We start from the raw sequence: 23,571 nt of genomic DNA, 5'->3' as shown, positions 1-23,571 counted from the left end.
CATAAGTCCCAAGGAAGCTCCTCCACAGTCAGGGTAGGATACAGTTCTACGCATACTCTCGAATTTGCAACTTTGAAGGTAGCATCATCGTCTGTAGTCTGTACCTCCACTCCCTGAGGTGTGCAGTATATTGTCCAGTTCAGTTTGCACAATAAGTCTCTTCCTAACAGACACACAGGACTAGAATCACATACTACAAACTGATGTTCATCGGTGTAGTTTCCTATTCTCACTAGCACTGGTTCCGTCAAAGGGTTAGTCATTCTCCTATTTGCGACTCCTACCACTTGAATTGTTTCCCCCGACATTGGTAGATCTGGAACCACTGCCGATCTCAAATTTGATCGAGTAGCTCCGGTACTAAGAATCTTGTAGGACACCCTGCCACTTCAGCCTCAACAAACGCTCCTCTTTGATCCACCTCTAGAACTGCCCCGAGGTTACAGTCCTCCTCTCTACTTACACGTCGTCCCGTCAAGGGATCAACGTAGTAACACTCTTCTTCGTCTATAAAAAGAGGCATTTGTCTATAGATCTTTCCCCCCTGTCGTAATCTTTGGTGGCTGCGGGAACTGAGCTCGTGGAGCCGAACTCCCCCCTTTGGCTACCTTACTCTTTGGCACTGTCACCCCTTGAACTGGAACTTCTTGAATTCCCTCCTCCTCTACTTCTAGGTCTCCATTTTCAGGGTTATAGGGACACTCGCGTTTCCAATGTCCCACCTGGTGACACTGGTGACACTTTGTCGTTTTTTTCAATGTAGCAACGTCTATTCTAGGTCTCGGGTTTTCCTCGTTGTCCTTATTCTGACTATTTGATTTCCGTCCCATCGTCCCTGTTCCCTGTTGCTGCTGTCCACCCTTTCCAGCCGACTGCATCTGCACCATCATCAGTTTCTCCTTTAGTTTCTTTGCTTTGGAATCTATTTCATCACTGCAATACCTTGCGTATCTCAAAATTTCATCCAATGGTTTGTTTTGCCAACAAATTAAATGTTGCTGAATCATCAAACAAATATCAGGTCTCAGCCCCAAAACGAACTTCGATACAAACTGTCCTATCTCTTTGGGATCCATTACATCTAATCCACTGTATTGTTTGAACGTTTTCAGCAATCGCTCATAAAACTCATTAACTGTCTCCTTGGGTTCCTGTCTTGTTCGGTCTATTTTTACCCAATCTATATCTTGTGGTGGCACCTTCTCCTTCAGCCATGTCATCACCTTTTCATATTTTAACATTACTCTTTCTGACGGTCCATTAGTACGAGCATCCCTTTCTGGTTCTGCAGTTGGCCATTCGACACTAACCTTGCATGCTATCCACAAGTCTCCTGGGACCACAATGTCGAATAAGGTGTTCAAATCAATCCACAATACTTTTGAAATCTTGACAAACCTCTCTACCTGCTTGTACCACTCTACGGGACTTTCCCTTAACTTCGGAAATGAGTTGGTAAATGCAGCCCAATCTCCCCTACTCCAGGGCACGTGTACATAACTCCCATTCGCTATTTCTCGCAAAGGGAATGCCTCCATCTGCAGTAGCCTTCCCTCCGGAGACATCACATTCGCGCTCCGCCTAACAGTTCCCTTTTTGAACCACCTCTCTTCCCATTTGTCCAGATCTCTCCATGCTCTTATTCCTGAGATCAGTTCCCTTATGTGTGTTTTTAATCCAGTTGTCCTCCTCTCTTCTAGGTCCTGATCTGAATAATGCAACCTATGGTTACCCTGCAATGCCTTTGTTCTAGACAAATCTACCATATACTTGTCTGCCAGTTCAGACAGTTTCTCATGAGTTGCTCTTGCCTTTCGAGTAATATCCTTTGCTATAAACAGCAGCTCATCTTGTTCGTACATGTCAATCCTTTCTAAAGGCAACGCACCATCTATTATCTCGTCCAGGTCAGATTTTAAGCTGGTCACATCAAGTCTTTTGGCTTTTATCACAGCTTTCAGTATGCTATCTCTAGAGAGTCCATTTACATCTCTCCCATCACAGCTCTGAGTCCTACGTCTGGGCTCAGGCGTGTTATGGGGAGTCCTCCCATGCTCCCATCTCTCCAGGTCCCATGCAGTTCCATCCTCTCTGGGTGTATAGTGAAACACTTCTCTATTTCCCATAGTCCCACATTTCCCATTCTGCCTGGTTTCTCTAGGTGCATGGTAAGACATTCCATTATTCCCCATGCCTTCGCAATTTGCCTGTGATCTCTGATAACTCGACGCATGGCAAGATCCTTCGCGGCTCCCCATGTTCCCACGATTCCAGGGCTGTACGTTATCATCAGGTGCGTGGAGAGTGCAATTAAACCTATCCCTGTACTCTTGTGTCCTTTGGTCTCCCTCACTTTGAATGAGACGAGACGTCTCTCCACACTCCGTACTTCTACCTTTTCGCTCCTGCCCATTTCCACCGTCAATATGACGTGTAACTCCTCTACTCTCCTGACTTAGACCGTCCCACTCCTGACTGCTTTCGCTAGCCCCGCAGTGAGATAATGTCCCGTTGCCTCGACTTCCCCATTCAGCTTCTGCTCTTGACCTGTTGCTCGGTGCTTCTGTGGACCTATCCCATTCCTTCAAGTCAGCCCTCAACTCTTTATAGGATTTCGGCCGTGGTCCCCTCAGGTCCATCGGTCCTCTCTGACCCCCCTGTTCTGCGGTTCTGTTACGGGATCCACTGCTGAATCCAATGGGGTGCTCCACGTTATCGGTCCTGGCAATTGCCTCCAGGCATTTGTCGTGTTATTCCTTCTTTCCATCTCAACTCTTTCTCTGTCTAGCCGTACCTGTTCTTCCTCTCTCCCTTTCTCTGGGTGATAAACCGACACTATAGGACCTATGGTAACGGGTACTTGAAGAGCATCTGGCAATCCATAAGACTCAACCCTCTCTGTTGCTGGTATCTTCTGCACCACAACCCTTCCGACTACTCTCTGTACAGGACTATGTTGAGGTGTCTCCTCACCTTTGGTAGGTACCCAATTCGTTATAGGGAGTGGCCTATTCCCTTCTATGTCAACCCTATCTTCCCTTGGGAGCTCAGTACCTTCTATCTCCCTATTGTCCGGAGGCGGTCTATCTATCAACAACCTATTTATTAGGTCATCCTCCGACTTGCTCTCGTCATCCTCTTCTATGGGTCTCTTTTCTCCTGTAACCTCTCTCACTGGGTACAACTTATCCACTTCAATCGTCTGTACCCTCCATTTCTTGGCTTCCGCATCCCATTTGGCATCTTGCACTGCCCTTACTGATCGCCTTACCCTTTCTTGGCGTCTGTTCTGATTCCTGTCGTGCGTCGCCCTAATCCACGCATTAAGGGCCTCAAACTGTGTTGGTCTAGGCAAAGGTCTCAACGAGGACATAACTGCTTTCAGCTGATGCAACACTTCTAGTCTAAACGTTCCGTATTTCGGAAAAGTCAGTTCCTCATTCCATTCTGTAATTTTACTCCAAGTATCAAGCCACAGTATAGTATGCAACCCAACATTCGTTGCCATATAGTGAGCTGGTGTACCCTCTGGCGGTGCCTCTTCCCCGTAATAAGATTCTCTTCTTTTTCTCTTAAAGATCGCTCTCAAACATTTAAAACACTTCATGTTCAAAATCTACAAAATTTCTATTTTCTCCGCGTTCGTTTACTTCCTGATGACAATCCACCAATCCCAGCGCGGTTCTCGCTAACCGGCCTATCACAGCGCGGCTTCACACCAACCGGCCTATCACAGCGCGGCTTCACACCAACCGGCCTATCACAGCACGGCTTCACACCAACCGGCCTATCACAGCGCGGCTTCACACCAACCGGCCTATCACAGCGCGGCTCTCGCTGACGTCACTCGTCTCCCCTTCGCAGCAGTTCCCCTCCTTTCTCAGCTCGTCTCCCGGTCATGCATGCGTCCCATTCATACTCTGAAAAATGATTACTTCCGACCAAGCGATCACTTTCCTTGACTGTACGCCCAAAGTCTAACTGTAATTGTCACCTTAACTGACGAAATGTCTTTCCGTATACGTCCAGACAATCGCCTTAACTGATAGGTTACTTACACACGGTAACTTTCGACCTGCGTCCGTTACCCACACACTCACTCTTGCGTTCCCCCTATCTCGGTCCTGCGGGCGATCAATGGTACCTCATGACCCCCTTTACTCTGGTCGACAACTACTCTGGATGTTCGATACACCCGAACCACTTAAGCTCTTCTCCGAACTTAAGATTTTCACCAGTTCACCGGTTCACCAGTTTGCCAGTTTGCCAGTTTGCCAGTTTGCCAGGTTGCGCGCGCTCACAACCCTCTCTCAATCACACTACAGGCATTCAACTCCGCATGACATTACAATACAGATACAACACAAAACACCGCAATCTGTCAACGCATGACCCTTGTTATACTCACTCTCGTCCGACCCTGCTGCTTTTCTCTCGCACCGTCAGCACCTTCTTCGGCAGGCGATTCTTCCGCTGCTCATCTCTCGATCTCTAAGGGCCTTGGGGTAATCTTAACCTAGTCTAGATCACCTTCCTCTAGAAGGTAACCACCCTCTGCTACCAACTGTTATGGCGGGATTTCTGATCTATTATTATAGGTCTAGATCCCAACTCAGGTCGACTGAACCGTTGATACCTGTCATAGAGTAAAAGGCAATCCACTACTAGGTCAATCGGTTAAGGACTTACACCACTCTAAAGAACCACTTACTACGAATAGGTTTTAAAAGTTTATTATAAAGCCAAAGTTAACTGGAGATACAAACATCTCAAAATAAGGTTCAAAAGATATACTGGTATCAATACAAACATACATTTTCTAAATGCTCTTAGTCGGCAGAAGAATATCACCAAAACCAATTCAAAAATCATCAGAGTTGCAAGAATAGACACAAGCTGTAACTTGTGAGTCATTTACAGAAAGGAAGAAAATCCAGATTAGACTGTCCCTACACTAGACTAAGTGACATCCCTACTTAGTAAAATCGTAACCTGAAAAGGTGTCAGCCGTGGTGACTTCCAAAGAAGATCACTCACTTCCCTTAGTCTTCGTTGTGAATCGGTGTCTCGCAGTTATCCTATCTGCCTACCCATCCGCTCTCTTAGGTTCCTCAGACCATCTGCCCTAACTCCACCCAGGGGTGCTGTCCCTAATACAAGAATCACATTTACAATAGAAACGCCCTTTAGAGACGCCCCTCACGTGGTGTCGGTTCTGGCATTTTCCATGCTGATACTCCTCTGGGCCTATCGTTAGCGTTGACCTTGCTTCTCAGGCTCGTCTCTGGCAGGACGGTACCCCCCAGGAAATTCCTGAAGCCTCCTCCAGGCCTGTGCCTGGCTCCCTGAACAAAACTCTATATATCACTCTCTTGATTGGAACCTCCTCGCACCTGCAAACAGACACTTGTACAGTGGGCCCCAAATTCCGGCCTCCACCGTATCTTCTAAGTCGTAAACCTTCGAGCTGGCTCCGCAATTTATGCTTAACATGACCTTCCTCTAACTAACACATGCAGATCAAAAGAAATGACCTTATCTATTCAGGCCTATTAGAATTACATGAAACGGGCCTGTGCACTCTGTAAACCTTTAATTTCTTAGTCTAAACAGTATTCTAACTTATTACACACAATGGTTATATGAAACACTTCTATAAAACATATATTTCAGTTCTATGATCAATAATACTTTGAATTACAATAACATTAAAATCCATATTATGTGAGAGTGTAACAGCACCTTTCATTCTCTGTGAACTGCCATGTGGCCTACACATTTCTACGTTTAGCAGCATTACATTCTCCTCTACAACAGCCACATAACATGGGATTTCAACATCATTCTAACATCTCTACACACTTCTACATTAGCTTTTCACACTGATATATGCATTCTATTTTAATTAAACACTCTTATGTGTTTCCACTCTATAAATTCGACACTCTTATGTAATCTTTACTAAACTGATGCAACGTGCTTGTAAATATGGTGCACTTCTATTTTTTTTCTCGATTTGCGCTCTCTCTATGGCAAATTAGTATAAAAAGTGTCTAAACACAGGGGAGATGTAACTGAAACCTAGGTGGCAAGTCCTCCTTTAGCCTTTCCATTCCGAGATTTGCCTTGGTCTATTACAAATGTGTTATCAGTGTCCTTTTATAGTCGATCTAGGTCGCTGGATCTTCTAAGGGGGAGAATCTGTTTCTCAAAGGGAGGGGAGTATGCCGATCAGCTAGTATAGGAGCATTATCCGAATAGGTAAATTGCTCTCTGCCAGGTTTGTAAAAATACCCCATTTGAACTGCAGTGATAGTGTTATCTTTATGATTCAGGGTCATTGTGCATCTGTAAGAAAGTTTACTAATTTGTAACTTTACCATCTCTGATGGAGAAAAGTGATAACCACACAGTCCCCTTGCTGGTGTTTACTAGAGTTCCCAACCCAGCTTACTCTTCTCACCATAATAATGCTCTGGAAGTGGGGATTAGAGCTACAATTGCTGATCTTAGCAAACCAGTAGACAACCTTGTTCTTCAAGTTCCCCAATGTTTCTTTTGCATTATCTGTCAACTGTGGCACATTTTTCAATACAAATGGAGTTGCCTGTGTTGGTGAATGTAGGGACTCATGGTAATTTATTTTTGACCTGGAAGTAGTGGTGCATTTATGATTTTTATTCGTTGACATTTTGACCTTGTCTGTGATAAAGGAGACAGAGGCCCTTCATGGGTAACTATGTTCTCTTTCACTTGGCATGCAGCTGCTGGATCTGCTATGGGTAGAATTTGTATCTACATGTTGGCAATGGCCAACAATGGAGCCACTGCTTTAAACCTTAGGATTGATTGCACTTAAGATTTTATCAGATGGTAATAATTCTGTATCAATTTTACAATATAGGCAACAGTGCTTTTAACCATGCTTATCTCAGTCAATAATCGCCTTTCAATGGTGTCAATCTTCCCATGAAGTTGTTTAAATAAAGTTTCCAAATTTTGGGGGATGATTAGGAGTTAATACGCCCTCTTTTCTACATTGTGTTTTTTAAGTTTTCATCTTTTTTGTCTGTGTAACTAGTTCATTTATTGTCATGTTTGGGGTTTCTTTGTTATTATTTTCTGGGGGCGATATCAGATCTGTACTATTTGATAAGACTGATAATTCCAGTATCGAGGTCAAGACACATGGTGCTCTTTTTGTATTCTGCCAAATCGGCTTAGTAACCTTGGTACCCTTAGAAGAGTTATCAGATTTTGATCCAGGCTTCAAGGCTACTATTTCAGACCTAGTATCTTTCATAGCTGCATTTACAGGCTGTCTTAGTGGCACCTACCTGCTCCTCTGCATTAAAATTGTTAATGTTGATTAACTCCATCGCAGAGTTTAACAAATTAGTTATGGGAATACTTATTCTGGTTGCGTTCTGGTTCTTGCCCACAGATTTAGAAGTTAACTTCCATTTTCCCATTTCAATAGATAATATTACAGTAGTGTAGCTCTACTTAACAGTGACTGGAGCTAAATGTTCTTACCATGGCCCTATGGTTCTGCTTTTGAAAACAAGAGGTTTTTGAAATGTTCTTACCGTGGCCCTATGGTTCTGCTTTTGAAAACAAGGCCCAGCCTTCTCCGGGTGCAGACAGGCGCGGATGGGCCCACTGTATTTTTTAAAAATTTCTGTCAAAATACCAATTGCCCTATATTCCCACCTACACACACAAACACATGCATATACTAATCACTTATGCAATCACCTGCAAGCACTGAAAGTATGCAAGTGGCATAAGCAATACCTGGTTGCATTTTGTGTGTCCGTTTGATTTCAACGTGCTTGCAATAAATGTTTGTGGTGAAAAGCATGTAATTATGCAACGTGGTTTAATGGGGCAATTTAGGGAATTTTTTATAGCAGGCATACCTCAAAATTCCTGAATTTCTGTGAATTCCATTACTGTATTTTAAATTTGGCCAGGCTTTCTCACACGAGCCATGAACTTCCTGAACATGGTGAGCTTGGAAGTATGACCACCCTATTATGAAATAAAAGTATTGGCCGCCTGAACAGCACTGCTGATCCGCTGATAACTCCACCCCACTCCCAGTGCAGCAGGGGTGTAGCATACCAAGGCTGTGGGCGAATGTGCTCCTCATTTAAGTTTCGTGTTTTTAGAGAAAAAGTGATCCTTTGCATTCAAAATAGTTGTCAGTGAGGGCCAGTGTGCAGCATTGCAGCACAAAGTGTCTCAGAGAGTTGTGCCAATCTTTCCTGAATAGAATGTTTTGTAATATGTCCAAAGTTGTTTGTTGAGGTAGCTGGTGTAAAGGCTCCGAATGTCTAGGCCAACTAGAACTTGATTTTTGGGGTCATACTTTACATCTACTAGCAAATTGAGTAGGTCTCTGCTATCTTTAGGTATGTTGTTGTATATTGTACTATAGGGCGAAGGAAATGATCAGCAAATTGTGACAGAGGTTCTAAGATTGACCCGATCAAGGACATGATAAGTCGTACTGGAGGGGGTAGTTTACCCGTGTGCATCTTGGGGAGAGAGTAGAAGTATGGAATCTTTGGATTTTCCACAAGTAGATATTCAGCTTCTTTTTTGAGATCCAATTATTCACTGCCCATATCGAGTCACATCACCCCTTTGCTTAAGTCTCTGCATTGGCTCCCCATCAGGGAACGCTCGCTCTTCAAGATGGGCTGCTTGACCTTCATGTCCCTGGCCGGCACTGCGCCCGCATTCATCAGATCTACACATATGTCCCCAGCAGGAACCTTCGCTCTTCCACCCAGTTTCTACTCAAATTCCCCTGCTTTTGTTAGAAGAAATCGGGTGGCTCCAGATTCTCTACCCTTGCTCCTCTTTTCTGGAATTCATTCCCTCTCGTGATTAGATCCATCCCCTCCTATTCAGACTTCCACGCCAATCTTAAAACCCACTTGTTCTCTCTAGCCTACCCCTCCTAATCTCTCCTCTCTTATTCTCTCAGTCTCAGTTTCTGTCCACAGCGCCAAGAAACCGTTCGGTGATTGAGTGCTCAATAAATCCCTTTCAACTTCAACTTTCAACTTCACATCTGCTTCTTCAACCATTTTGCAAATCACTCATTTGAGACTGGAGATTTCCATGGGACCCTGGGGAGGTGAGATGACTAGGGGTAAGCTTTGGGAGGTAGAGGGAGTGTCAATGTCTGTCATTGATGTGCCTGTTGTTGGTGTGGGTGTATGTGGGTCTGATGTCTTTTGTGTCTAGGTGGTATCTTTTGGTGCGGGCTCTGTGGTATGTGTGTGGTAGTGGTGGTGAGGGTGATGAGGGTCCATTCAGTGGGTGCCTGGAATTGTTGGTGCACTTGGGGTGGTCCACTGCAGTGCATGTTGTTGTGGGTGCATGCTTATGGTTATGTTTGCTGGGGACAGGCATGGGTAAAGGATTTTCCGATGGGGAAAAGGCAGGAGGTGGGGTAGAAGGCTGGGCAGGGGGCACGGTTGCCATCAGTGAGGAGGCCAGATCCTGAAACGATCTCTGTAGGACAGACATACTACTATGTGGGCCCTCCAGGTAGTCCAGCATCTGACCCAGCTATCTGGACTGCACCTGGATGGCATTCAGTAGTGCATCCTGACCAACCGAGATCTGTCTCAGGAGTTCAATAGCCTCCTTACTCATATCATCAGGTGCCACAGGGGAAGGGGGGTGAGGTGCCTGGGGCAAAGGTGGTGTTGTGCTATGGGAGTGAAGCTGGACAACTTGGTGGGGAGCATCAGGGAGGATGGAGATTGAACAGGGGTGGTAGACAAGTATGATGTGGATACATATCCTGGGGCGTCCCCCAGCACCAGATAGCTGCCACTGGAGGTTGACTCTGAAGATGATCAGCTGGAATCTTGCTATACAAGGGCACCGTTGGACTTGGCCCTTTTTGTAGGGTCATCCCTGAACTTTTTGCCTTCCTCCTGTATTTTTTCTGACCTGTTGGTGGCTGTTTTAAAACTGTGGTCACTTTACCTCTGCTGATCTGTGCTAAAGTGCATATGCTCTCCCTATTGTAAATTGATGGATGGGCTCCATGATAGGCTGGTTTGGTTTACTTGTCAGACCCTAGTACAGTGCGCTGAGTATGCCCAGGGCTTGTACATCAAATGCTGCTGGTGGGCTTGCAGCACTGGTTGTGCCACCCACCGAAGCAGCCTGTAAAGTGTGTCTCAGGTCTGCCATTGCAGAGCCTGTGTGCAGTCTGGTACTGCCATGTTGACTGGGTAAGTACACCCACTTGCTAGTCCCTAAACCTTCCCCTTTCTGCATATTAGTCACCCCTATGGTAGGCCCAAGGGCAGGGCGCATTTTAGGTAAAATCTAGGACATGACCTGATGTGTGTGGAATGTCCTGATTGTGAATTATAGTCATTTTTGTGTTTCACTATTGCAAGGCTACCTGTTCCCCATAGGCCAGAATGGGCAGTTTGATTATAACATTGTATAATCCTAACTGACTCAGGGAACCAGGTGGAAATTCGAGTTTAGTATGTCTGAACTAAGAATGATAAAATACATATTTTAGTGAAGTTGGTACATTCTGTATTTGAAAATACCACTTTTAGAAAGTAGGTATTATCTTGCCTAACTGTCCAAGCCTGCCTCTGCTAAGTTGTGTATTCCTTGTCTGGAGTTTGAGTGACAGGGGCTGGGTGATTACAGGAGACAGGGTGAGTCAGCACAGGGCTGAATCGAGCTATCTGCATGTAGATGGGTGAGAGGAGTGCACTTGGGACCTGAATGGGGCTGTTCCTGCCTTCCAAAATGCTGGCTCCACCTCTTCTGGTGCATCTGATGTCCCTGGACCACACTGTCAAAGGAAAGAAAGAGTCTTGTCAACAAAGTGCTCCAGGACTGATTTGGACTGGGGCAGGATCCTCTGCCTTCAGAGGACAAAAGATTTGCTAGTATAAATATTGGGACCCAGACCCAAGAACTTTAGATCACTTTTGGGAAACACGAAGAACCTTTGCTGAAGAGAGGAACCAGAGAAACTGAGGAGGAGACTATCCCTAAGCTGAGTGCTGTTTGGGGCATTGGCCTGCAGTGGTTGCCTGACTGCCAAAGAAAGGAGAAATGACTTTGTGCTACTTTAAAATCAACTTGTAAAGGATCACCAAGGGCGTGAGATAGAACTTGCCTCCTGCTGAAGTCTCAGGGACAGCAGACTTCACCAACCAGCTCCCCTGCCTTCTCTTGCTGGGAATTGAAGTGCCTGCTGTTGAGCTGGGCCTTCTGAGAGACTGTGTGTCGCTGGGAGCTGGAAGCGCAACTCAAGACAAAGAAGCGTGTTGCCACCTCAACCGTTGCCATCACAGCAGATGCCGTCGCATCACCGAAGAAGCGCACCGCTGCTGCTGCTCTTGCCATTGCATCTTTGGAAGCGCCTTGCATCACCGTCGAAGAATGTCGCCGTCGCAGCAGACACTGTTGCATCACCAGAGAAGCGTGTCGCAGGCCCTGTCGCGGCTCAGAAGATTTGTTAAGTCACTGCACAGCCGTCTGGCAAAAACGCATGGTGTCGCATCAAGAAGAAGACGCCATTTTGTTTCATTGCACCGGATCTTCATCGCATCATGGCGCTGCTGGTCGCATCACCACGGAAGGGCAGTAAGAAACCGAAGCATCACCTCCCCACGCGAAGAAGAACCAATGCATCCCCTACGCTGCAGTTGGGACCCGACGCATCACCGTTATTGCGTGTAAGAAACCTACGCATCACCTTCCCTGCAACACTTTTGTTATATAGCATTAGGCATCCAAAGGTACATTGAACTCAAAATGCCGCATTTTACAACTAAAGAGAACTAAGCTATTTTTACCATTTTTAAAGTACAGTATTGTGGATTTTTGGCGTTTGTGGTCTTCTGTTAAGTCTATATTAAAAAAACTACTTATTTTTATACTACAACTTGTGTGCTGTCCATCTGTAGTGTTGTTACTGGGTTACTGTATGAGTTCACAAATGCTTTAAACACTGCTCTGCTCGTGCCAAGCTACCAAGGTTGTGAGCAGGGGTTGTAAGGAGTGTATCCCTTTACCCTGACTAGATGCAAGGGTCCCTACTTGGTCAAAGGTGCCTACCTCTGCCAACTAGACACCCAAATCTAACAGGCATGCTCCTCAGCCTTTGGGCCACTGCCTCTATCGTAGTCAGTTTTATGACGGGAGGCACTGCGGCCACCTGAATCCCCAATGTCATCTGCCTGATCTCCTCTGCTTGCCTCAGTTGAGGCAAAAAAGACAGTTGAACTAGGTGTAAGACATCTGCGTAAACTCAATGTAAGCACAGATCGCTCCACTGACAAGGTTTCCTACTACTAGCATGGAGACAAAGTGGCCCTAAGTTTATGGCAAACAGATGCATGGATATCCATTGCATGAGACCACACTTATACCTAGGGAAATTCCCACTTCACATTGGTCCTGGTGGGAACACCATCCTCAGATTACATGTTAACAACTCATATGAACAGTGAAAAGTGTAAGAGGTTCAGGTAAGATACAGTCCATGAATATGAGGTGTTACCTGTGGTCAAAAGGGAAGGCACACAATGCTACCAAAATGTTTGTCACACACAAATACCAATGTATCACAGTGTGTGAATACCCACATATTACCACATCAAATCGGCATGTCACTCCCAGATGCATGCCTTAAGTCAGTGAACAAAGCAAAACCAAAGGAGATGATGGACAGAGCGTTGAACATTGCAAGCACTCACCGCCAATCAACTGATCTGGGTTTAATCCATCATCATTCTTTAGCTCACTTCAGCACCATAGTTAAGTCAGTGAAAGCACCTTCATCAGTAGACATGTGTAGTCCACATTACTTCACCCCACATCAATGCTACTGAGGAGCAGTTTGTGAGGCACAACTGTATGTGGACATACCCTGAAATACAGAGACTCAACATTTTGTCATGACTAATAAGAGAGATCAATGTCTTTACATATGTCTAACAAACCCACCCATGTGTACACACTGTGGGGTGTGTGTACACATCCCCTTCATCACACATTGTACCTTACACATTAGCCAAAACACGCTGGATGAAAGGCAGACATCGAGTAAGCTTAGCTAAAAAGGAGCGCTTGGGAAAAGGCTCAGTTTTCATTTTTAAAATAATACAACTCAGTCCATGCACTCTGTGCTTTTTCATTCATGTGCTTGCCTATTTGCTCATATTGTTTTTAACCAATTTACACGAGCAGATTGTATTAAGCACTAATAACCTGCGGTGCACAGACATAATATCGACTCCAAAATATCGTCTGGACAGAATATCGAGTTTTAAATATCGTTTGGAGAAAATATCGACTAGACAGAATATCGACAGCCAAAATATCGTTTTTAAGGTAAGTGAAGTAATATCGACTGTAAATAATATAGACAGTGAAAATATCCAAGTATATAATCTAGATAGTAAAAAATATAGTTTTTTAAATAATATTTAATTATTTATAGTGTGTTTATGTTATAATATGTGTGAAAAGTGTCAATTTATTTTATTATTTTTTTTAATTAATTATTTTTTTAATTAATGTGTAATTTAATTCTGTAGCGGGTTGTGGGTTTATAGGGGAATAGGGTGGGAAGTAATTTAATTATAATTAATTAAATATGTAAATTTATTAATTGGTAGTAATAATTAATTAATTGGTAATTAAATAATATATGTTAATTATTTAAAATTTAATTGGTAATTAATTTTATTTAATTGATTAATTGCTAATTATGTCAATTAAAATAATTTATTTTCTCTAGCGGGTTGTGGGTTTATTGGGGAATAGGGTGGGAAGTAATTTAATTATAATTAATTAAATATGTAAATTTATTAATTGGTAGTAATAATTAATTAATTGGTAATTAAATAATATATGTTAATTATTTAAAATTTAATTGGTAATTAATTTTATTTAATTGATTAATTGCTAATTATGTCAATTAAAATAATTTATTTTCTCTAGCGGGTTGTGGGTTTATAGGGGAATAGGGTGGGAAGTAATGTATTTATAATTAATTAAATATGTAAATTTATTAATTGGTAGTAATAATTAATTAATTGGTAATTAAATAATATATGTTAATTATTTAAAATTTAATTGGTAATTAATTTTATTTAATTGATTAATTGCTAATTATGTCAATTAAAATAATGTATTTTCTCTAGCGGGTTGTGGGTTTATAGGGGAATAGGGTGGGAAGTAATTTAATTATAATTAATTAAATATGTTAATTTAATAATTGGTAGTAATATTTAATTAATTGTTAATTAAAAAATGTTTGTTAATTAATTAAAATGTAATTGGTAATTAATTTTATTTAATTGATTAATTGCTAATTATGTTAAATGAAAGGGGTATTTTTAGGGTTCAGGGTCAGTATTTAGTTTTTGGGTAAAGGGGTATTTTTAGGGTTCAGGGTCAGTTTTCAGTTTTTGGGTAAAGGGGTATTTTTAGGGTTCAGGGTCAGTTTTCAGTTTTTGGGTAAAGGGGTATTTTTAGGGTTCAGGGTCAGTTTTCAGTTTTTGGGTAAAGGGGTATTTTTAGGGTTCAGGGTCAGTTTTCAGTTTTTGGGTAAAGGGGTATTTTTAGGGTACAGGGTCAGTTTTCAGTTTTTGGGTCAAGGGGTATTTTTAGGGTTCAGGGTCAGTTTTCAGTTTTTGGGTAAAGGGGTATTTTTAGGGTTCAGGGTCAGTTTTCAGTTTTTGGGTAAAGGGTTATTTTTAGGGTTCAGGGTCAGTTTTTAGTTTTTGGGTAAAGGGGTATTTTTAGGGTTCAGGGTCAGTTTTGGGTTTTTGGGGTACATATACAATATTGCCTATTATTTAATTAAATGTTGTTACTATATATATATGTTTTAAGAAATATGATTAAAAATATTTTTTTTTTTTACTTTCATTAAATATTTAATTATTAAAAGTTATTTTAAGTATTGTTAATTATATTTTAGTAATTAATTTTTTATATTAATGTAATTAAACATTGTTTTTAGTAAAGTCGATATTTTTTACAACGATATTTTTGTAAACGATATTTTGTAGTCGATATTTTGGTACTTACCTGTTTGTACATACAAACTCGATATTTTTGTAGTAGATATTTTCACCTCGATATTTTGGGTACTCGATAGTGATCCATAACCTGCATTACCTCTTGCACTTGTGTTCTATGTCCCCGGTCCACCGCCAAAAGTTTGGATTGTGTGGAGGGAGGGGATGTATGATGGTACGACGCGTACCGTTACAACGCGTCCCTTTACCACGCAGTTTTAACAACGCAAGTCGTTACAACGACTTGCGTTGGGGGGCGCTGATAGTGAATAGTTTAATTTACTATTCCAACACCAGTCCCCGTGGATAGTAGGGGAGGTGTTGGATAGTAAATTAAACTATCCCCTATCCTACAGCGCCCTCCAGCGAAAGTCGCTGTAACGACTTTCGTTGCTAGAGCTGCGTCGTAATGCAACCGCGTTGTAGCGGTTGCGTTGCAAAGGATGTTCCCAGAGGGAGGGGAACCGGGCTGTGAGGAAGTGATTAACAACTTCCGGGACAGGCTGCCAATCAGCTGCTCGCAGCTGATGAACCTACGCCCTTAAAACCAAATGCACTTTCAGTCGCGCAGCGGACGCGCTGGATGAAAGGCAGACATGGAGTAAGCTTAGCTAAAAGGAGCGCTTGGGAAAAGGCTCCGTTTTCATTTTTAAAATAATACAACTCAGTCCACGCACTCGGTGCTTTTTAATTCATGTGCTTGTTTTTAACCAATTCACGCGAGCCGAATGTATTAAGCACTAATAACCTGCATTACCTCTTGCACTTGTGTTCTATGTCCCCAGTCCACCGCCAAAAGTTTGGATTGTGTGGAGGGACGGGAACCGGGCCGTGAGGAAGTGATTAACAACTTCCGGGACAGGCTGCCAATCAGCTGCTCGCAGCTGACGAACCTCCGTCCTTAAAAGCAAATGCACTTTCAGTCACGCAGCGGACGCGTGCAGCTGGCGTGCCACTAACGCGCCTTCGGCAAGCTTGTCTGCGCCCGTCCGCAGCCGGACGAGTCCTGGGGCCAGAACCCCTCCCCAAATTCATCTTGGTCCTCTCATATACCCCCGAGAAGCCCTCCTATATCTCCGGTCCACCCATTGCACACACAATGCTCCCCTTAGTTGTGACCTTGGCCCTTCTCAATGCTCTGGTTGTGGTTTCTTTTTCTCACCCTCCCCATCTCAATTGAACACTAGCACTTCAGATTTCTTACAGGCATCTTATACCAAGTTAAATGCAACCAAATTCTCAGAATTCACCTTCTTCAGTTTAAATTGCAGATCACTCCCAAGACATAAAAGAGACATTTATGACCTGCTATCTGTCTCCCAACCAGATGCTATCTTCCTCACTGAGACATGGCTAAGCGATAGTTCTGGTCCGGATATCGCGACAGCACTCCCCTCTAACTATACTTACCTTGGGAGAAACCGTGTCGGCAAAGATGGAGGAGGGATAGCAATAATTTTCAAAACCTCCTATAAATGCAAATGGGATGACCTAGACCTCCAGGACTGTGAAGTCGGCCGTTTTAAACTTCTGCTTTCACCTAACTTTACTCTCTCAGGAACACTTATCTATCTCCCCCCGGGACCAGCCAGTGCTTGGGCCTCCTCACTCCCTGATCGCATTGCCGCTCTCTTACTCCAAGCCACTAATTTTTTGATCGTGGGCGATCTCAATATACATGTTAATGAGACCTCCGGCCCCACCAGCACCAACCTCATTGCGGACCTGTCTGCTCTGAACGTTACTCTCCATAACTCTGGCCCCACGCATAAAGCAGGAAACCTACTCGATCCTATTTTCTCTAACCTTGCCAACGTTTTATATAAACCTGCTATTCCCATCCTTTGGTCCGATCATTTCCTGGTCGAATTTCAAAATAAACATAGGCTACATTCAAAGAACCCCGTATATCCTCCAGGGTCTAAGAATGGCAGAAATTGGAAAGATCTGGACCTAAACAAATGTAACCTTTTTTTAGAAAACACCAGGCCGGTATCCCCCATCACCAATTTGGATGATGATTCGGTTATTCATCAATGGCTTAGTTCAGCTATTGACGCATGTCTCCCTCCGACCAATAAGAAATATAATCACGACTACCCACCCACCCCTTGGTTCACTGAAAAACTCAAACTAAAAAAAACAAAATGCAAAAACTTAGAGAGACGTTGGCGCAAATACTACGATCCTAGAACTAACTCACTATACAAAGCTGCCCTAAGCAAATATAATTCATTATGCAATATCCCCCGGGCAGAGCACGCTAATCTAACCGTCTTACACGCACATAACTACCCAAAAGCACTTTTCAAAGTTGTGAAGAAACTTTCGGGTGCCACCTGTTAGCCTAAACCCCCGTGCCTGGACTCTAAGCAATGTGATGTCCTAGCTGATTTCTTTGTCAACAAAATTGCTAATATCTATGCTGACTTTGATAAACAGACCACTACGCTGATAAACTCAGAATCTGATAGCCTCCCAAAACAACACCTCCCCCAGGAAATCAGCCCAGCCAACAGCGACACCTGCTTATATAAATGGACCCCACGTGACATCTCCATGTTCCACAATATTCTTAGCAGTATTAAATCAGGGTCCTCCAATTCCCCCCCGGTACTCCAAACATTAGACCATTCTACTCTCAATCTAGTCATGGAACTACTTAATATTTCTTTAATTGAAGCTAGTGTCCCGGCAGCCGGGAAGCATGCCATGATTGTGCCCCTGTTAAAAAAAGCTAACGCCGATCCAGAGGTACCATCTAACTTTCGCCCCATCTCTCTTCTCCCAGCCCTTTCCAAATTTCCGGAGAAACATATAAACATCCAGCTTACAAATTTCACGGAGTCACAAAATCTCCTATACACGTCCCAGTCCGGTTTCAGGGCAGGATTCTCTACGGAATCAACACTTTTGGGTGTCACTGAAATTATCCCCCAACAGGTCGACAAAGGAGAAACCGTGGCACTTATTTTACTAGATCTAAGTGCTGCGTTCAACACTGTTTACCATTCTATCCTCCTCAACACCCTCCATTCCGGTGGTATCACTGGCCTGGCACTCAAGTAGTAATCCAGCTTCCGATCAAACAGGACCTTGCAAGTCTTCTCCTCCACCGCCATTTCCAAACTCATGTATCACAGTATGGAGTCTCCCAAGGCTCCAAACTGAGCCCCTTGCTCTTCAATATATACGTCATCCCTCTGGCTACAATAGCTGAGCAAGCTGGGCTCATTATATACTCCTACGCAAATGACACTCAGCTCATCTTCTCACTCTCTTCTAACACAAATTCCAACACATCAGTGCTTTGATCTGGAATAACAGACATTGCTGAATGGATGCTGGCCAACAAATTAAAACTTAATGGTGGAAAAACCGAACTTCTTCTATTCGGTAAAAATAAAACCCTTTGGGGCCCCCACCAGTGGTCGCCACAGATGGGCTCACCCCCGCCCCTTTCCCAATCTGCCCGCAATCTCGGTGTCATTGTCGATGACCAACTGACAATGAAGCAACAAGTGGTCAAAGTAGCTTTCACTTGCTTTGCCATCCTCAAATGGCTCCGGAAAATCCTCTGGATGCGCCCTCTGTCCACCCAAAAGACTGTAGTCCAATCCCTGATAACATCCAGATTGGACTACGGTAATGTTCTGTACTTGGGCGCAAGCAAGGAAGCGCTACGCAAGTTACAGGTTGTACAGAACTCTGCTGCTAGATTACTCTGCAAACTTCCCAATAAAACTGCTATCTCAGCCTTACTACGTGACCTTCACTGGCTCCGAATTGACAGTCGTGCCAAATTTAAAGCCCTCTGCTACATGCATAAAATCAACTCCGGTATACAGGTTACAGTATTAGGCGACTTCAAATCTGAAGAAAAAGTCATCAGCTATGTGGTCCCACAGGGCTCTAGTTTGAGCCCTGTATTTTTCAATCTTTATATGGTACCCCTGATTAAGCTAATCGCCTCTTACCAGATTAGTACTATATCGTACGCCGACGACACGCAGCTGATCCTGGTGTTGGATAGAGAGCTGCCTGGTGCAGAGGAAAATCTGAAAAATTGTCTTATGGCTACATTTGAGTGGATGAATAACAATCACCTCAAATGTAACTCAGGGAAGACAGAAATACTACCTTTTGATTCTCAGAATTTGTTTTCCCCTAAACAATGGTGGCCTGAGGATGCGGAAGTTCCTCCTAATACTATCTCCTCTGCGCGAAACCTGGGCATCAAGTTTGATGACCAATTATCATTTAACCACTTGGATGCTAAGGTGTTTTATGGCTTTGAATGTAATTTCCATTGAAGTCAATGGAAACTCCATGACGAGCTGGGCTCGTCATGAGCGTCGAAGGGGTTAAGCAGCAAGCGATAGGAGTGGCCAGCACGTGTTTCCATATTATAAAATCCCTTAGGAAGTTCTTTGACCTTCTTCCTCTTGCAGCTAGGAAAACAGTGGCAGTAGCATTGATAACATCTAAACTGGACTACTGCAACAGCATGTATGCAGTTACCAACAAAGCAGTGTTCCACAGGCTGCAGATAGTCCAGCATGCTGCTGCCCGTCTTGTACTTCGCTGGCCAAGAAGGTCATCTGCTTCGGCCGCGCTTAAGACCCTACATTGGTTATCCATCCACAAGCGTGTCCTATTTAAGGTCCTTGTCATTACCTTTAGAGCTTTCGAGTCACAAGGACCGAGATATCTGGTTAATGGCTTCAAACGCTATCTGCCAGCACGCTGTTTGAGGTCTTCTAATCAAAATCTTTTGGTAACCCCCAGATTTAAATTGGCCACTAAAGGGGGGAAATCTCTCTTTGTATTAGGCTCCAGAGCTTGGAACATATTGCCACCTCAGCTTCGGCTTATAGCTAAGGAGAGCCATTTTAGGAAATCTTTGAAGACATGGATCTTCTCCCTTACTGATGTGGCCTGCAGGGCACTGGTGTAAGCTTGCAATGTGTTAGAAGTTACCTTCAGTCCACCAACCTTTTCCAGCGGGGTTGGGTGTTGAGCGCCAAGATGCTCCTTGGAGCAATAGTAGCGCTATACAAGTGTGAACTTACATTACATTACATTACACCCCACTATCTAAAGACCTTAGTGCACCATTATTGCCCCCCCGCCTTCTTCGATCCTCCAGTCAACACAAGTTCCAAGTGACCAAGTCCCTAGGATCAGACGAGCCAGAATGGGTGGGCGCTCCTTTTCCTATCTTGCTCCCTCACTCTCGAACTCTCTTCGCAATCACTTACACACTGAACAACACTATCTCAAATTACGCAAATACCTAAAAACCTGGCTTTTCAATCAGTAGTCCCCCTACCACTCTAGTTTCCTATCCTTTCATCCTTCTGTGTTCTCTAGTGCCGGGAAACCTTTGGGTAGCTGTGCGCTGTACAAATGTAATAATAATAATCATAATAATAAAACATACAAATGTGGAGGTCACTTGTCAGTAACCTATGTAGACCCTTAAATCATGGATAATATCTTTGTGCGGATCATAGTCTAAAAATATTAACATGTACACATGCCAACATGTAGGTAGAAATACAGGTCCCACCAGTGTTGTTTTATGCTCTCAATGCTGTACATACCCCACTTACCAAGACAAGTATGTCTCATTGTCTGTATCAAATGTAACAGATCCCCAGGACAAAGTATACAGTATTGGGGTAGCATCGCTTCTGACACAAAGAAGACACATATTTCGTGTGGAACAGCTGTCACTCACTGCATCAAACACGTGTAGGTGAAATATCACATTACTCAGCCATGTGTCTAACTCTGAAGATAGGCATGTGACTTGACTCAGCTTTAGATCTGGAACACAAGACATAAGTTTTGCCCAAACATCATGCACCTATGTCATGACCTACACATGCAAAAACACTGATAATCATTAGGACACGAGTCACCTACAATTTGATGGATAAACTGCTGCTTCTAACTAGAGGAAAATCGTAATGTACAATGTATAACTCAGCACAATATTCACACCCTCATAGCTTCTGTTGGGCCCACAACTGCCCATCAAGCTCAGGGTATGCCACTGCCAGGATGTGGGCTAATAGAGGAGTCAGGGTTCGATGCGTGACCCTACCACATTGGGAGGATTTCCCCAGCCGGGCCACTGTGATCTAAGGGACCAGCTTCTCAGGTCCTCCCACCTCTTCCTGCAGTGGCTACTGCTCTGGTGATAGACCCCAGGGATCACACCCTCCAGGCAATGGCTCTCAACATACCTTGCTTCTGATGGGCATTGGTCTATATAGATACAAGTGATGAAGCAACATATTGTAACTAAAAGTGAACGGATCAATGGCGGGTACACACATTTTGGAGATATCTAGCAAAAGCAAGTAACAAATCTTAATACACCTTATTTGTGTTTGTCGCATGCTTGCACCACTTATAGGGGTATGCACAATTTCCTAGTCTTAGGTAGTCTATCTTCAGTCCTGGTTGTGTAATGCATGAATGAACACAGGCCACCAGCACTATATAATTCAGGGCCATCCTACATGTAGTCTGCTATGAGCTACTGTGTCACATACGACACAATTCGGACCTTCTTAAGGGTAATCTATGTGTGCACGTTTGTACACACCCTGATCTACTTGGCCCGTCAACATAATGTGTACGGTTCATACAACCTGACAGCAGAGTACATAGTAACATCAAACACAAAGGTCACAATAAAAGGGGTCACATGTGTCACACTGACAGATACCACTCTGGCGTTGTCTAGCCATTTGGATTACAGAAAGGGATAATATACAATGTATCACAGATTTTCAGTGGTTGCTACTAGCATCACAGGACATATCTCCTGCCACATCTGGCACTGACAAATGGATGACATCTACAAACATTATACTACCCGCTTCATATGCTGCCTTTTAGCATGCTGCATAACCAATGAAGTATATTGTCTCACACATGAGTAACTTCCAAGGCAGGTAAAATGTAGCATTAGCATTATGCTTGTACATATCAAACAATAGGAAGAGTAACAACATACCAGTAGAAGTAAAAGCCCTGACGCAATTAAATCACACTCATCTACAGTGTGGGCCAATGGAATGAAGTCTCAGGTCAGAGGCTGATCTCAGAGAACATAGATAATGTACAACATGCACATGCTATCTGGAAATATACTGGGAGATGCAACTCATTTTGAGAATATCCAAAGATTTGCAGGACTAGAGGGAGCTAAACCTGTGACTTACAATGCACACAAAAATGACTGCCTCTTAGCCTCTGTCCTGGCCAATGATGGGCACTATTCTGCATGATCCCTTGCCCTCTTTAGCCATTGTAGACTCAAATCACATGTGCAACACATTTGCTTCATTTCAAAGCAGAATGTTCATTATTGGGACACTTTGATCCTAGTCAAAACATGTGTACAACACACAGAAGTAAAGTTTAGGACAATAGCTAGTCGCTAGGATCAACTGTACCTCGCATTTACAGACCTTTAAACCACGTAAGAAAGAGATGTTATTCACATAGTTTACTGCCAAAAATAAGTCCCCATACATGAAAGCACTCACTCCGCCACTGCTGGAGGGCCTGTGACACAGTCATAAGGGCATAATGTTATAAATCCCCATGTGCACATTATCTGTAACTTGGTTGTAACCAGAGACCAACAGTTATGCAAAACATGAAATAGTGGAAGTGCAGGTAGGCTCAGCACACACAGTAGAAAATGAATGTGTGACTCGGATGATGAGTTAGGTTTAGACTACACAAATGTGTCCATTATAAATCACAAAATATTAGGTCTGCCATGTGTGGAGATTCAAGTTTGTCAATCCAACACATAAAACACATAGCCAACTTAAACCATTACGAGACATTTGAGCCAATTGACATTCACACTGGATGTATGACGTTACAACGCAGGCTGTTACAACGCCTGCCTTTACAATGCGGTTTTTACATCGCAGTCCATTACAACGCATAGTGCTTTTGGGTGTTGGATAGTGAATAGTTTAATTTTCTATTCCAACTCCAGTCCCCGTGGACACTAGGGAAGGTTATTGGATAGTAAATTAACCTATTCCCTATCCTAGAGCGCCCCCAGCGCAATGCGTTGTAATAGTTTGCGTTGTAATGACCGCGTTGTAATGGTAGTGCGTTGTAAAAGTTTTGTTGTAAAGGTTGTTTACCATTCACACTGACCAACATCTTTTTAAAACTCACCATGAGACCTCCCACCTAAATCCATGTCATCTAACATGTCCATCCATGGAACTATTAGCCTTCTCCTGTGGTATACCATTACCGGTGCCATATACTGGATCAATATAATATCTCCACTAATTGCAAAGTACATGTAGGACCCAAAAACATTGTGACACCTGTGGTAAATAAATAAATAAATAATACCTCTATTTTTGACTGGATATACAATAACAGATAGCTCAATAAATAAGAGTCAAGATTCGAG

Source organism: Lissotriton helveticus, chromosome 2_1, assembly GCF_964261635.1.
Source record: "Lissotriton helveticus chromosome 2_1, aLisHel1.1, whole genome shotgun sequence".
Lineage (NCBI taxonomy): Eukaryota > Metazoa > Chordata > Amphibia > Caudata > Salamandridae > Lissotriton > Lissotriton helveticus.
Note: the sequence above shows the minus strand (reverse complement) of the source record.